This window comes from Rattus rattus, chromosome 16, assembly GCF_011064425.1.
Source record: "Rattus rattus isolate New Zealand chromosome 16, Rrattus_CSIRO_v1, whole genome shotgun sequence".
Lineage (NCBI taxonomy): Eukaryota > Metazoa > Chordata > Mammalia > Rodentia > Muridae > Rattus > Rattus rattus.
In genome coordinates, this window is record NC_046169.1 from 3,128,121 (window position 1) to 3,145,004 (window position 16,884).

The following is a 16,884-nucleotide window of genomic DNA, read 5'->3' on the forward strand; positions in this document are numbered from 1 at the left end:
GGGATGTTGGCCTGGAAACCGGGAAAGGGAATGGCAATCAAAATGTAAATATGAAATACTCAAGTTAATAAAGATTAAAAAAAAAAAAAGACTGCACCTTCATCAATGGCCTTCCATGGCCTCTCACAGTGCCAAGTCTCAGTTGCTCTTCATGAGGCCATGCCTTCAAAACCAGTACCACCTTACACATTACCAAGTACAGCTGCAGCAAGAGGTACAACTCACACTAATTCCATTAAGAAAAGGAACAAGAAAAATTTGTCTCTTCTCTCTATACCTATTTACTATAGTACTTGAAGTCTTAGCTAGAGCAATAAGACAACTCAAGATGAAGGAAATAAAAATTTAAAAGGAAGTGGTCAACATATTTCTATTTGCAGATGATAGGATAGTAACCCTAAGTGAGTGACTCTAAAATTTTCACCAGGAAACTTTTACATCTAATAAACATTTTCATCAATGTGGATAGATATAAAATTAGCTCACAAAAATCAGTCACTACCACATGTACATGGGCTAAAAGGACTGAGAAAGAAATCAGGGAAATATCACCTTTCACAATAGCCTCAAAAAGATAAAATATTGTGACGTAAATCTAACTGAGCAAATGAAAACCTTGTATAAAAAAACTTCAAGTCATTGAAGACAGAAGTGAAGCTATGACAACATGTAAATTGTTATCATATTATCATAGTAACAATTGTGATCCTACCAAAAGTAATATACAGATTCAGTGTGATCTCCATAAAAATTCCAGCCCAATTCTTCACAAATCTTTAAAAGACAATTTTCAGTTTCATATGAAAATATCAAAAACCCAGGATAGCTAAAACAATCATGAGTAATAAAGACTAGGTGAGGTGTTATTATTTCTGATTTTTGAGTTGTACTGCAGAGCTATAGTAACAATGTGGTGTTAGAGTAAAAATAAACATGTTGATCAGTTGAAACAAACTGAAGAAATGAATAGGAATTTACACACCTGTGAACATCTCGTTTTTGATAAGAAAGCAAGAAACACAGTAGAAAAAAAGAGAGCATCTCCAGCAAATGGTGCTGGGATAAGATAGCAGCATGCATCAGAATACGAACAGATATGTATTTATCATCCTGCCCAGTACTCAACTCCAGATGGATCTGCAACAGGATTTTAGAATAAAAGTTGTGTTGTACATGAATCTGGAGTGATGGCACCTACGCTTTGAAGTAGCCCTTTGTCAATGATTATTATTTGAGATTTTATGGGGCTATTCTTTTAAAGGATTCTCAGAGCCTTTGCATAACTTAGTCTGAAAATAGACCTACCAAACCAGGAAGTCTCTTCTCGATGAGAACTGCTTAGGTGTTGGGTCTTTCAAAATGATGCCTAGGTCAGAGGGAAAGTTTTGGCATGTGTAACAGTGAAAAGGAGCTTCTAAGAAGCTGTCAGTATTCAGTCTTTGAGAGGCTGATTTCCTTGCTGCTAAGAAGACTAAATTCACCCTACAGTGCCTCTACTTTCCTTGTTCAATTGTCCAGTGTAACCCAGAACACCGACAAGAACTATGAAGTGTTATTGCTGCAAAAAGGAGTAAGTTGTTTACTACACATACATCACTATGGAAGAGGCTTCAAACTGTGCTAAATGAAGAAACCAAATGAGAAAGCTGCCTACAGTGTGACTGCATTTGTACAAATTAAAATTTTATAGTGACCATGTGGATTCGTGACTGAGGTCCAAGCTCAGAGAGTGATACAATGCAAATGACTATGAAGAAAGTTTGAATAAGAAAACATCTATATCATCACATACTGTGGGCTTCCCAAACCCAGACCCTTTGTCATTTGTAGGCAGGATGGCCAGAAGTGATAAGTTTTCATTTAGTGAGGAGTGAGTGAGGACTGAATCTTGCAGCTCTGACTGATTAGCATTCAGATACTTCTTAACTTATGCAAATTTCACAGAACAAAGACTAAAGATTATCCAAAAAGTACAGATTAATTGCTTTTTTGTTACATGTCCAGGGTTACAAGCTCAGTCACAATTAGAATGTACAGATAGAACAGATTTTATTTTTATTATCACCCCTATATCTCCAATTTAGAGAATCTAAACAATGTCTCCTCCAAAGCAAACACATTTATTATGTAACAATCTACTTTTAGGTTGCCAGTGCTAACAGTTTTAAAGCACTCCAAACAAAGAGAAAATATCTGAATGGTCTTTTTATGAATAGCAAACATTAATACCTAACACCTATTACTATATTGTTCCATTATCTAGGCTATAAAGTAGGAAGATGCTATTTTATTTCAGTCAATCTGTCTTATTTACTGAGCTCTACTCCTCCAGGGCTGTGCCTATATGACCCCTCCATTTTCAAAGAGCTCTAAGCATATTGTAAATGGAGGCCTTGATTTTTAACCTATTTCTCTGGACAGTCAGAGTTACTCAATTGGCTCTGTTTACTCTGCACAAATTATACTGTTTGAATTTGCTTAGGAGTGAATACCTCAAGATTTTTGTGTAATGGCCTCAATTAGGAATTTTTAGCTATATGCTTATCTATGCTTAATGAGCTCCAAGGCATAAATAAGACTTCCAGTGGCAAGATAAAGTTATATTTAGAACTTTCCCTTTAAAAAGAGTCAAACCTTTATATGTTATTGAACCATCCTTGCACACCTGAGATGAAGCCTACTTGACCATGCTTAATGATCATTTTGATGTGTTCTCTGATTTGGTTTGTGAGAATTTGATTGAATTTTTACATTGACATTCATAAGAGAAATTGGTCTGAAGTTCTCTTTCTTTGTTGGGTCTTTGTGTGGTTTAGGTATCAGCGTAATCGTGGCTTCCTAGAACAAATTGGATAGTATTTCTTCTGTTTTATTCTGTTGAATAGCTTGGAAAGTATTAGTATTAGGTCTTCTTTGAATGTCTGATAGAATTCTGCACTAAATCTTCTGGTCCTGGGCTTTTTTTTTTTGGTTGGGAGACTTTTTAAGACTGCTTCTATTTCTTTAAGGGTTATGGGATTCTTTGGATGGTTTATCTGATCCTGATTTAGCGATGGTACTTGCTATCTGTCTAGAAAATCATAAATTTCATCTAGAGTTTTAAGTTTTGTTGAGTATAGGCTATTTTAGTAGGATCAGATTTTTTTTAATTTCTTTAGTTTCTGTTGTTATGTTGTTATGTCTCCCTTTCATTTCTGATTTTGTTAATTTGGATACATTCTCTGTGACCTCTAGTTAGTCTGGCTAAGGGTTTATCTATGTTGCTGATTTTCTCAAAGAATCGGCTCTTGGTTTTGCTCATTCTTTGTATAGTTCTTTTTGTTTCTACTTGGTCGATTTCAGCCCTGAGTTTGATTTTTTACTGCCATCTACTTCTCTTGAGTGTATTCACTTCTTTTTGTTCTAGAGCTTTCACGTGTGCTGTTAAGCTGCTAGTGTATGTTCTCTCTAATCTCTTTATGGTGCCACTCAAGCTATGAGTTTCCTCTTAGCACAGCTTTCATTGTGTCCCATAAGTTTGGGTATGTTGTGCCTTCATTTTCGTTAAACTCTAAAAAGTCCTTAATTCCTTTATTTCTTCCTTGACCAAGTTATCATTGAGTAGAGTTGTTCAGCTTTCAAGTTTATGTAGGTTTTCTGGTTTGTTGTTGTTGTTGTTGTTGTTGTTTTTGTTGTTGTTATTGTTATTGAAGTTCAGCCTTAGTCCGTGGTGATCTGATAGGATGCATGGGATTATTTCAGTCTTCTTGTGTTTATTGAGGCTTGTTTTGTGTCTGATTATATGGCCAATTTTGGAGAAGGTACCATGAGGTGCTGAGAAGAAGTCATATTCTTTTTTTTTCAGGGTGAAATGTTCTGTAGATGTTTGTTAAATCTATTTGATTTATGCCTTTTGTTAGTTTATCTATGTCTCTGTTTTGTTACTGTTTCCGTGATCTGTCCATTGGTGAAAGTGGGGTGTTGAAGTCTTCCACTATTATTGTGTGTGGTTCAATGTGTGCTTTCAGTTTTAGTAACTTTTGTTTTACAAAGATGGGTGCCCTTGCATTTGGGGCATAGATGTTCAGAATTGAGAGTTCAGCTGGTAGATATTTCCTTTGATAAGTGTGAAGTGTCCATCTTTTTTGATAAGTTTTGGTTGGAAGTCAATTTTTTTCAATATTAGAATGGTGGTTCTGTTAGAATCATGGCTGGAATCTGGACAGATTATACCAAGCCAGTTCAGTTCCACAGGGGAGAGGTTTGTTTGTGGGGAAAAGGACAAAAGGAAGTGATAAAGACATAAGGGGGGAAAGGGAAAGAGGTCAGAAAGAGTCTGCCTTTTACTTGGGCTGTGGCATAGGCATAACTACTTGCAGGTAAAGGTGGGAGGTGGGCCAGGTGGATGCTGGAAATGTATGACGATTGTCATGGCAACAGATGCACAGGTCCTGGTTGCCTATGTGTGACATCACTGTCATCGCTGAACTCATAAGTGCCCTATAACCTTAAAGCTTGTTCCTGACTATAAAGCCAGTTCCAGATGCCAACATACCTCTCTTTTTCTTATAATAAAGAGAAGGAAAAAAAGGAGGAGGGGGAAGCCAATGGTGAAAGGGGAATAGGGGCATTGGATCTCTTAAACTGGTTCCTGCTATTTAGGGGCATTATCAGTTTTGGGTATAGCTGACTTCCACCATCAGAGTGCACTTGGTAAACATTCATATCAGGCTCCCCTGTGAACAGTGGCTCCTCTGTGGATAGCAGCTGAAATCCTGTAACAGGAACTGATTGATAGTTTGGTTATAAAGCTTTTGTATTTGTCACTGAAGGAATGTAGAAATAAGATTAATGAGGCAGGACCAAATAATAATGCCAGGAAGATGACTAGGAAAGGCATTATGAAAGGGAGTATCCACTTCCATTTAGGGTTTTCAAAAATCTAGGAATCAGAGGCCTCGCAATTCCTGAAATTCTGTATGTCTGATTGTAGCTGCTGGAATTTATTCCTCACTATCCCAGATTGGTTGACGTAGAAACAGCATTCTTCTCGGAGGAACAGGCAAAGACCACCTTCTTTTGCTCTCAGGATATCTAGCCCCCCATCAGTTAGGAAGTACCACAGCTGCCAAAGAATTGATCTATTTCTGGATGGTAAGCGTGGTCTCAGACATCTCTTGAAAATCAGTTTCAAGCTCAGAAATGAACTTATCATATTGGGTTATGGAAGTAGTTATCCTGTAATTCCAGTACCAGCACCTATGTCTACTCCCACAGAGACCAGGAGTGGCACAACCTGAACTTCCCTCTTATGTTGGGCAGCCATCATATCTACAACTGGGGTTGGCAGGGCCTTGTTTCCCAGGATTACTCCTGGTTCAGGGAAAAGAAATACCAACATGCAAACTCTTGACCAGCTGACAGGTAGGCGATGATACACCTGAGTGCCACAAAGAATTGGTGTGTTTTGGTCTGCAGGGCACTATGGCAGAGATGAGGTGTCAAGGGTTATTGTTCTATTGAAGTCTAGGGAGCTTAGCATTCCTACAGAACATATCCCAGAGGTCTCAAAACAGTCTGCCACACCAAAAAGAGGAATAGAGAAAAGGTATGGAATCATTGAAACATCAGAGTCAGGGCAGTCGAGTTAAGGTTACTTGGCAGAATTATAGGAGAGGCTGTAAGAGGCAATATTGAGTTAGTTCCAGGGGTTACACATAGCCAGCAATTTTTAAAGCAACCATGTCAGGTGACATGAAGGAGTTGGTGTGTTGATGTCAAGGTCTGAAGCAAAAGGCAAAATGACAAGTTAGTGCCATTTTTGAGGGGTAATATCAAGGACATAAGGACCTCAGACGAGTGTTTGATTACTTCTCCTACTTTTCTGATCTCTAGAGGTTGGCCAATTGAGACATATTTTCTCTGGATGCAGATAGTACTTGCTGGAGACCTGGATTGATTTTTATGGTACAGCTTACCAACAACTCCTGTCTCCTACCTGGGATTCCATGGGTCTTGTGTGTAGAGAAAGAGTGTCTTCCATTGTTGATAGAGGTGATTGGTCTATGATTCTAGCATATGTATCTGACAAGACCCATATGGGCAGCCCCCATATTCATCTGGCCATTTTTTACAGTTATCTTTTGTCTGGTCAAATAGAAAGCCAGCAAAGAGATCATAATATTTAAATGGGATACAGATACAGGGATGACAGCAATTGGGATCAGTTCCTGGCATCTGGCTATGGAGCAGTTTCCTGACCCTGTTTTGAAAGACTGTTATCAGTGTAGGTTTCTTGAACCTCAAATCTCCAGATGTAAGGGCTACGCTGGATGGAAACAAATAGCAGAGGTAGGATGAGAAGCCTGTGTCTAATCCAGTGGGGCCAAGTACAGCTGCTGGAGTGGAGTCTCATTTTCTGGGATTCGGGACAAGGTAGGTGGTCACTATGTCTTCTGGAGCTTAATAGAACATGGTGCTGTTAGGATCAACATGTATGAAGAATTTTTAGGTGAAGGCCTGAAAGGTTCTAGGTAAGACAGGTGGACCCAATGAGAGAGTGCCTTGAGTTTAGCAGCTGTAGGAGCCACAAGAATTACCTTGAAAAGGCCCTGCCATTTAGGAGAGAGGGGTAGGGCTGATGATCTGGAGGAGATTGAAGAACTTGGTCTCCAATGTTGACAGACAGTGGACAGGGGACAGCATGTGGCCTTGATAGATGGTGGTCAGCAAAGTTCCATAGGAGAGAGCAGAAGTGGCAAAGTAGTAGGGTGAGTAGGTGATTGGGTAGGGGAGAGCATTTAGGTGAAAATCCAGGAGTTAGAACTGAACATCCACACATGAGTTTAAGGGGTGAGATGAAGAGAGGTCACTTGGGGAGAGCTTGAGCTTTTAGTCTAAAGGAGCCAGGGATAAGAGTTTTACGTAATCAAGATAAAGTTCCTGTGACAGCATGACCAGAGTGTTTTTTAAGAGCAATTGGTTCTTTCTACCTTACCTAAAGACTGGGGATGCTAGGAAATATGAAAATGCCAGGGGATCTCTAGGCCTTAGATAGAGTTTGAGAAATTTGGGAGGTAAGATTCAGGACCATTGTCTGACTGGAGGAGGCTGGGACACCAAATTGGGAGATGATCTCTCGGAGGAGGAGATCAGAGACTGTGTGAGCCCTTTTGTTAATTGTGGGAAATGCCTCCACCCACCCAGAGAAGGTGTCCACCAAGACCAGGAGGTATTTGTCACATTTGACAGTGGGCATGTGGGAAAGTCAAGTTGCCAGTCTGTTCCAGGAAGGGACCTCTAGCCTGAAGGGTAGGAAAGGGGTGATAAGATACCTGGAGTTGGAGTCTGACATCTGACAGATTTTGCAAGAGGCAGTGATAGATTTTAAGAAACTAAGGTCCTCAGGAAGTAGGCTGCAGGTGGGTTTTAACAAAATAAGAAATGCTTGGCCTGTTGGGATGAAGAGTTGGTGAAGATGGGACAGAGTTTGAGGAGTGTCACAGGGTGAGGGCAGGGATGTGGGTTGTAGTGTGAGAATGTCCTGGGGAGGGTGAGACGAGTCTAAGCCTCTAAGGGCCGCAGCTCTAGCAGCCTCATCAGCTTGGTTATTTCCCTTGGAGACAATACAGTCATCTGTCTGGTGGGATCTGCAGTGGACAATCCCAGCAGCTGTGGGGAGATGGGAGTCCTTTAGCATGGTCCATAATTTGGTTTGCATTAGTTACTGATCCTCCTTTTGTCTAAGTAACCCTTCTCCTTCCAGATAACAGCATGGGACAGTAGGATATGGAAAACCTACTTGGAGTCTGTATGGATGTTTAGGGATTGTCCCTGTGCCAGTTGAAAGGCACTGGTAAGGGCTATTAGTTCAGCCTGTTGATTGGTGGTATCAACAGGGAGGGCCTAGGCCTTAACCACCTTGGTGTCTGACACTATGGCATAGCCAGCTCTTCTGGCCCCTTCATATAGAAAGGAGCTGCCATCTGTATACCAGGTGTAGATGGCCTGAGGCAATGTGCCCTCCTGTATGTGTGAAGGATGAGGTAATAGTTCCTCTAAACTCTCATTCCGGGAGTGAGATAGGGAGTGGTTAGTATTTGGTTGAGGAGGAAGATTGGAAATATTAAGAGGCAGACATGATTGAAAGGTGAGTGTAGTGTCTTCTATTGGTGCTACCTGAAGAGAAAGAACCCTAGAGGGAGGTAGATTCTGTAAGCCTTTGTAAGTTAGGAGTTGTGACAGGTTTTGAGAAGAGAAAACAGCTATAGGCAACCCAAAATTAGTTTTTTTGACTCTCGAATAAGGAGCTCAGTGGTTGCTAAGGTACAAATACAAGGTGCCCATCCCCAGATGGTTAGACCTAGTTTTTTTTGACAAGTATGCAAAAGGGGTCCCAGTTTGGTGACCTAGGACTCAAGGGCAAAAATCCCTTTTTTCAGTTGTGCAGAGGGCAAAAAAGGACAAGTTTCGGGTCAGAGGGGAAAGCCGGGGCCTTAAGGAGATCCTGTTGGAGGCTTTGAAAAGGGCTTGGTAACAAGTTTTGGAAAGGTTCATGGGGGGGCCTAATGCTGCTTCATATCAAGGGCAGGAAAGGAGAGAAAAGAAAGAAACCCAAGGACAAAAAAAACTAGCTATTTCTAGGAATGATAAAATATCTTCTTTTTGTAGAAGAACCAGTTAGAGACTGGAACCAGATTCTTTTTATCTATGGTAATAGCTTTGTGGGTAATTAATTACTAGTCTCAAATAAGTGACCTGAGGAGTGGACAGTTGGACTTTAGAAGGTGAGTCCCTGTAGCCTCCCTGGAAAGGAAATCTAGAAGAGCAGAGAAGATGTCAGCTTGGCTAATTTTTAGAGGAAAGCTACAGAGAAGGATATCATCTATGTAGTGGACAACCTTAGATTCATGGAGGGACACAGAAAGTAAGTCAGAAGCCAGGGCCTGGCCAAAAGGTGTGTGCTGTCCCAACAACCCTGAGGTAGAGCAGTCCAGGTGAGTTGGGTAAAAAGTGGGTGTCCAGATTTGTCCAGGTAAAGGCAAATATGTTCTAAGACTGGGCACCTAGAGGATAGAAACAAAATACATCCTTGAGATCAAGGACTGAGAAATGGGAAGAAGGAGATAGTGGGAAGAAGGGTATAAGGAATAGCCACAACAGGATGGAGGGAACCCCTGCAGAATCATTGTGCTGAGGTCCTGTACCAGGCAATGGGTTCCATTAGGCTTCTTAACTGCTAGTGTAGAGGTGTTAAAGGGAGAAGAGGTAGGGCGAAGGAGTTTTTTTTTTTTCTTAAGAGGTCAGAAATGATAGGCTTAAGCTCCCTGAGGCCCTGGGGAGGGGGGTCTTGAGCTTGGGTTATGTACATGGTAGGGTCCAGTAATTGGAGGGCAACAGGAGACTGATGTTTAGCAACAGAGGGGTTCTGGACATCCCAGACTCAGGGGTTTACCTGAGAAGCTGATAAAGGAAACAACATGTTAGGGTTAATGGGTTGAATGGCTAGAACAGGGAGCAGAGGAACTGCTGGCAAGCTTGGGTTTAGGTGAATGGGAGGAGCAAAGGAAATAGAGGCTCCCAACTTAGCTAGATCTCTTCCCAATAAGGGGACAGGACATGGCAGCACTCTCAAAAGGGAATGGGTGACAGGTACACCCCTAAAAATGTAACTAAGTGGTGGGGTCTGGTGAGGAAGATAAGGTTGTGCTTCTACCCCAATGATAGGAAAGCAAGAGAGGTAAGTGGGTCTCCAAAAACTCTGTCAGGACTGAGTAAGTGGCCCCAGTGTCCAAAAGGAAGAAGATGGGCCACCCACATACCATGATTACTACCTAGGGCTTCCTGCTAATGATGGCCGTGGTCAGGTCAAGAGAGCTTGGGCCTCTTCAGTCATCCATAGCCAAGCCTAGGAGATCGGCTGGAGGGTTACCTGGGAGTGGTGTCCTTCTGTCCTACACAACATGAGGGCAATCAGCAGCCCAGTGTTCCTCCTGATGGCACCTAGGACATGACCCCTTTGGCTTGTGGAAGTTAGGGAAAGCCCTTGCCCAATGGACCATGTTGACCACCTCTATAGCAAGGGCCTGGTGGTCTCTGAGCCTTAGAAGACCAAGAGTCCAGGGCAGTGGCTGGGGCTGGTCAGACAGCCTTTGCTGGCATATGGTATTTTTGTCTGCAGGCCTTCTCATCTCTCTCACGGTACACACTGAAGGACAGCACCAAACCTTCTGCCTGTGGAGTTAGGCCCCCTTTCCAACCACCTCAGTTTATTTTTTATGACAGGGTAGCTCAGGGGGAAAACGTAGGTCACCAGAAGTTGCTTACCTTCTGAGTTTTCAGGGTCTAGATTAGTATAATGTAATAAGGCCTTTGAAGGCATTGTAAAAACGGAGATGGCTTTTCTTGTTTGTCCTGGATGATCTCTTGGAGTTTTTTGAAATTTACTGGTTTTAAGGCTGCCCTACAGAGACCAGCCAGGAGGTAGGTTATGAATCTATCTCTGGGTAAAATACAACCTGCAGAATTATAATTCCATCGAGGATCTTGGTCAGATCCTGAGATCTGATTGGATATGTCCCATCTGTTTGATTAGTTTCATCTGTATGTACTCTTGCCTACTCCCAAACTTGCATGCATTTGTCAGGAAGTAAATTATTAGTGAGGATCATGTGTACATCGTGGAAAGTCAAGCTATAAGACTGAGTAATGTATGAAACTCTTTAATAAAGGCAGAGGAGGTGGGAGGTGGAGGAACCCAGTCTGTTTTCTACTTGAGAAAGTTCACTCGAGAGAAAGGAACATGACTCTGACAAGGCCATCTACCCCCAACTTCCTTAAAGGGAAGGATGTGAGTCAGGTGCCCCAGGGGAGAAGGATTTGGGGGTTTGACTGTGGCCTTGGAGCAGTGATTGGGAGACGGGTGGGGGGGTAAAGGTGCTATGAAGGATGATTGGAGGACCTGCAGCTGTCACAGGGGATGGGAAGGATCTGGAGAGGTTGACAAGGAGGCTCTGGGGTAGCCTGGAGAAGAGAATGTGCAGTGGTTTGGGGTTTCAGAGGCGTGGAAACAGGTCCATGGCAGAAAGGAGGGTGTTCATTAGCTGGATCGAAGGTTGTAGTGTCATCTGGTAGAGGTTTCTTTGCAAAGAGAAATTGGGTCAGGGAACAAGAAGAACACACGGAGGGGTTGGAGCAAACATAGGTAAATGCTTGGGCATAGGGAACCTCTTCCCATTTACCAGACCGCTGGCAGTGTGTATGAAGATCCCGTGAGATAATTGGATCTAATGTGCCATTAAGTGTCCACTTGGAGTCATGTTCTAATGGGTACTGAATCCAGACCTTCTTGCAGAGGTGAACTAGCTTTGATGCCCTCAAGTCGGGTGTTAGCTTTAGAGATTTGAGATTTTCCAGGAGACACCCCAGTGGGGAGCCTGGAGTTATTATGGTCTAAGACAACGAGGTGCCCACTGGGTGACAGGGATGTTATTGAACTATTCGTGCCAGCGTCCCTAGAAAAAGTTCTATAATTACAGAGGGAAGGATGAGAGTGAAGTTCCCAAAAAACCCAGATATAAAGGAATTTAGGCCACTTGCCAGTAAGCTGGCAGAAAATTTCAGGATCACACAGGATGCTAACTAAATTCTAGGGTGCCTTCTAGTGGCCATTTAGACTAGTTACTGTGGCCAGGACAGAACAAAGAACATGTGCGGCATTTGGGGTACAAGGTCTGAGAAATTTTCAATTTGGATAAATTTTTCAGCAGGCATCCCCGTGGCACCTGGCAATCGATTTTAGGTCCCTCTGTGTTCATTTTTCCAGCCTGTGCCTGGGGTCGTCCAGTGGGGATTGTGGTAGCCTTGTAAAAGATGTGTCTTGGATCCTAAACTCCCCACTCCCAGCCCAATAGAGACTCTGTTCTGGAATGGGCCTTTTGGGTCCTGGACCCAGAAGAAGAACCAGTACCTAGGTGACATCTGGGAAAGATTACTCAACCCAAGTTCAAAGTCGACTGTGTCGGGCAGACAAAAAGATGAGAGGAGCAGTTCCTATGTGGCCAAGAACCACTTGGCCCACTGCGCCAAAGGCCTAACTTACTTTGTAAAGCCCAGCAACTGCACAGACCCTTTGCCAGGGAGCCAGTCTGGCTTACTGCAAAACTGTCAAGTGAGTCAAGCAAGAACACTACAATTAGTCAGAGTTGTCTAGAGTAGCAGAAGTTACGGAATGTCTCCATGTATTAAGAGAATCGTCAGGAGCCATAACAGGACAAGCTAATAACTAGCGGGTGATCATCCTGAGATGGCCAGCCTCGGATTATTATATAATCTGCAACTGGTCCGCCCTTATTAAGCAAGGCTGTAAGGGATTTATTTTAGGAAAGATTCCTGCTATTAAAATGCTTTTCCTGTTGTTATTATTAAACATATATAACCTATCATTATGTAATAGCACACCCCTTTGGAGCAGATCTCTGCAGCTCTATCAAGATGACTTCTTAAATCTCAATAATGATCCTATAAGAATTCCTAAAATTATATCAGTGATTATTAAACCCTTTTATAGTGGGACTGCTATTAGCTCTTTTTCTGATAGTCAAAGCTGCAGTGAGAACTTTGCCAGTCTCCCAAGTGTCACCAGTTAATTGCTCTTAGAAGGTAACCAGACTTTCTCCTACTCAGAGCACATTCCAAGAGGTTGTAAAACAATTAACCAAACGTCATAAAGAGGGAACTAATGATTTATTATAGGTGCTAGGACAGAGGATAAAATATTGACTGAGTTTGTCTATATAAAACTTCACTAATAACTTAGTTATGGTTTTAAACCTTCAGTGAACTTGAAGAGCTGTGACAGGTGATGAATGCTTAGCCAGATAATTTCTCCTAATGGATTTGCAAGTAAACATTGTCTGTTTTAAACTTCTATTTCAATTTACAATTTGATTTTTTGTGTGAACTTGTGATGAACTTTGTAACATGTGATCATGTGTTCTGAAAGATGTATAAGTACTGAGGACAAAGAGATAGAAAAGAGCCTTTTTTCCCTTACAAGAACTTTCCCCCCTCCCAGAATCTTTCCACTTTTCCCCTTAGGTAGCTTTCATAGGAAACATTTTACAACTTAGTAATAAATGCTGTAATCACTTTTCTAAGTGTCCCTTTTTCTTTCTGTGACCTCTGACAAGTAGGCTGAATGTTAGAGCAGCACAGTTCCTGCTAAGACAGAGCAAAGGCCACATTGCCTAATCTCCTGCTGTCAGGCTACAGGTGTTAATCATCTAAGCCAGCACCCTTTTACCGTCAGAAGGAGCAAGAAACTTTTTAGGAAGTTTTAGAAGTCATCATTAGCATTTCAGTACCGTTAGAGAGCTAGAATATCCAGAGACCTTCAGGCCTTAAAGTCATCACCAGAGTCTTACTCTGTGCACTCCACCACTACCTTCTCCAGGCCAAGAGGCCCCAGCAGGCAATTTATTGTAATTTAAAGTCTGTAGTCCAAGGAACCCAACAATGAACAGCTGTGAATGGGAAGTCCAAAAATTTAGTGGTTATTCAGTCCCACGGGGCTAGTTGTTTCAGCTGGTCCAACAGACATTCGAGCAATAATCTTCTTCCTTCCAATGTCTTTATATAGACCTCCAGCAGAAGGTGTGGCCTACATTAAAAATGTGTCCCACCACGCCTGGATTTGGAACTTGCTTTGTTCCAGGCAGGCCTTGAACTACAGAGATATCCTTGCCTCTATTCCCTGGTGCTGGGGACAACATACAATGACAGGGACTGCCAGCAGTAGGCCAGGATGGAGACATCTCAGAAGCCAGTGGCAGCTCCTTGTAAAGAAGGGTGGCTTCTGGAACCCTGAGGAAGCAGGAGACACATCCCTCCACGGGACCCACCTTCTGAAATAAGAGGCTGCCTGCAGTAGGCTGGGATGGAGACATCTTAGTAGCCCGCAGCAGCTCTTTGTAAAAAAAAAAAAAAAAAAAAAAAAAAAGGTTGTTCCCATTTCTCCTAACCTTAGCCCTGGACAATGATGGCTGTATAGATTTCATTTGGGCATGACTGCCTTTCAGTTGGCCTTGGTGTGCATAATTATTCTATTATATCTGACTTTCCTACTTCTTTCTCCTTATGCTCTGGTGAATTCTGTGAAACTGGATGTTCCTTGATGTTATGATTCTTAAATAATTGGAAATTGAGGCATAGGGGCACAGCACAGCCCTAGGCCCAGGTGCATGCTATGTGTTCTCATCTTGGAAACAATGTAACAACTGCATAATAATAGTTCCAGATTAATGCGTGACTTGTAAAGAAACTTTAAAGAAGTTATTGGAAAATGAATTAGAGCCAACATTGGGACCTCTAGAAAGGAAAACGTTATTGAAGCTAGGAAATAAGTTTTACATAAAATTTGAGAGTGGTTCCTGGATAAGGAAGTATAGAATGTATAAAATTATATACTAGCAAAACTAAGTCAAAATACTGGGACTCTTATGAGAGTCATTGTGTGCAAGGAACAGAGAACTAGCAGAATCACTGAGTTAAGGGTTAATGATTCTTTCTGGCCACTGCCTGGCAGCTTTGCCCATGTCATTTATCATTAGAGCTTCACAGGAAAATGCAAGTAGCTGACCTCGGAGCTTTGAGCTCTGAAGTATAATAAGTCAAAAGTCAAAGTTTAAATAATGATAAGTTTATAATTATTATTATTTTGGCCACAGGCCTGGGAATAGGGGAAGCTTGAAACTTTGGGGAACAATTATAATTCTTAATACTTTGTGGGATGTGGTTATTCTTTTGAATTTGATTTGGCAATGATTATACAATGTCTTTTTTCTACCTGCTTCTGGTTTATCAATAAAAGACTGGGGCAAGAGAAAGGCTGGAGAGTGAATGAGAGAGCGAGTGAGAGAGCATGAGAAGAACATGTGAAGAGTAAGTGAAAACAGAATGTGAGGTGTGTATGAAGAGCATGTGTGAGTGAAAGGAAAGTGCATGTGGTGTGTGTGAGGTATGTGTGAGGTGTGTATGAAGAGCATGTGTGAGTGAAAGGAGAGTGCATGTGGTGTGTGTGAGGTATGTGTGAGGTGTGTATGAAGAGCATGTGTGAGAATGAAAGGGTAATGAACAGAAGTGTGCATGGGTGTGGGAGTTTGAGGAAAGAAAAGCACAATAGAAAAAAGCAGACTGCGCAAGAGAATGTAGTGTGTGTGCAGCCTCAAGCTTTGAGAGAGCAGGGAGAGAGAGAGAGAGAGAGAGAGAGAGAGAGAGAGAGAGAGAGAGAGAGAGAGAGAGAGAGCTTTAAGCCTTGAAATTGCCTGTCAGTTTGTACCCAAAGAGTAGTCTGTGTATATTTATTATGCATCTTCCAGATATCCCTGCTTCCAGTTGAGAACCCCGATCCTGTGTCGAGGCTGGACCCTGGCACCCTGGGATTAAAGGCAGGTACTAAGTTGCCTGGTCCTAAGCTTTTCATGGCTGCTATGACTCAAGGTCTTCTTGGCAAGATCCAGGCCAGAAGTCTGTGTCTTCCAGCCTCGAAATCTGGATCACAGGGGAGCCTTCCATTTCTGGATTGTAGTTCCTTCCAGATGTAGTCAAGATGACAACCAGGAAGAGCCACCACAGGTGCACCTTTGAATCAGTGATGTTACTAGGGACATAAAAAGGACAGACTGACTCAAGAATATAGATGTTTGTTTTCCGCCGTGGCACTAGGGAGAGAAACTAGGGTCTCTCACATAATAGGTGATGGTTCACACTAATTACATCTCTCAGCCTTCAAGAACACTTTCTTGAACTTAGAAGCATGTTTGACAGTGGGGATTCTAGGAAGGTTGTGATATATGTTTAAGACCTATTATTGAATCTTGAATAATCTCCTATTGTTGACACTAAAAAGCCTGTTATTCTGTAATCTGACTTTCTATGCTACACACAGGTTATTACTATAACTGTATTATAATTTTATAAAATATGAAGTTTTATATTATATTTTATATTATATAAAATATGAACTTCCATTGTGGCATTTAAATATTGCTTCACTTTCTTTCTAATGAATGCTTACTATTAAGTTGAATTTCATTGAGGTGTCCCTCCTTTTTTTTATTTAATCTTCTATCTCTTCTGCTATTGGGACCTTTAAATTTTTTAGGTTTGAAATACTTTCATAATATTAATTCTGAACACTTTTTAAGACTCTTAGGTGACCTATTATCTTGAACAGTTTCTTCACGTGTAAGTTTCAAGCCTACACTGTATATTGATCTGTGAAAGTCACAGTATGCCCCATTTGGCAGGTCCAGGAACAAAGAAAATCATAAATGATTACTGCAACCTTAATACATTTTGAAAATGTTTTTATTCTTTTTTTGTGAATAGTTAAACTCGTCATTTTCTTCTCAACCAAAGGAGCAAAAAATCTGTCTTAGAGATTCGCATGTGCAGCAAATTGAGTGGACCAAGGCTGAGCAAGGCTGTGACTGCTCAGAGCTGGTGATGGAACTGCTGCAACTGAGTCTTCGAATCACCAGGGAGTTACTGAACCTTTAAATTACTTATGTTTCCATTCAGTGTGCTGGCACCAAGTCTACCTTAGACAAGTCACCAGCAATAATTCTTTTAGCTTTTCCCCTCCCTCTCTCTCTCCTCCATTCCTTCTCCTTATACTTCCCTCCTTTTTTTGGGGGGTGGGGGGAAGGGTGTCAGGGTCTTTTGTATCTCAAGCAATTGGCTATATCCAAAGATGGCCTTGAACTTTGGACCTTCCTATTTCTGAGGCCTCCCAATTGTAGGGATTACAGATATGTGTAACCACTGGGCATTTCCAAGTTTTTTTCATTTAGAGATGGATGAACACTGGACCCTCCACCACATGAATTCTCCCTCCTCTTTCCC

General features: G+C 41.8%; 1 pseudogene; it reads left to right on the forward strand.

Moving 5' to 3' along the window:
* Positions 1-16,539, forward strand: part of LOC116885848 — a 147,503-nt pseudogene extending 130,964 nt beyond the window's left edge.
* Positions 16,540-16,884: the final 345 nt, after the last annotated feature.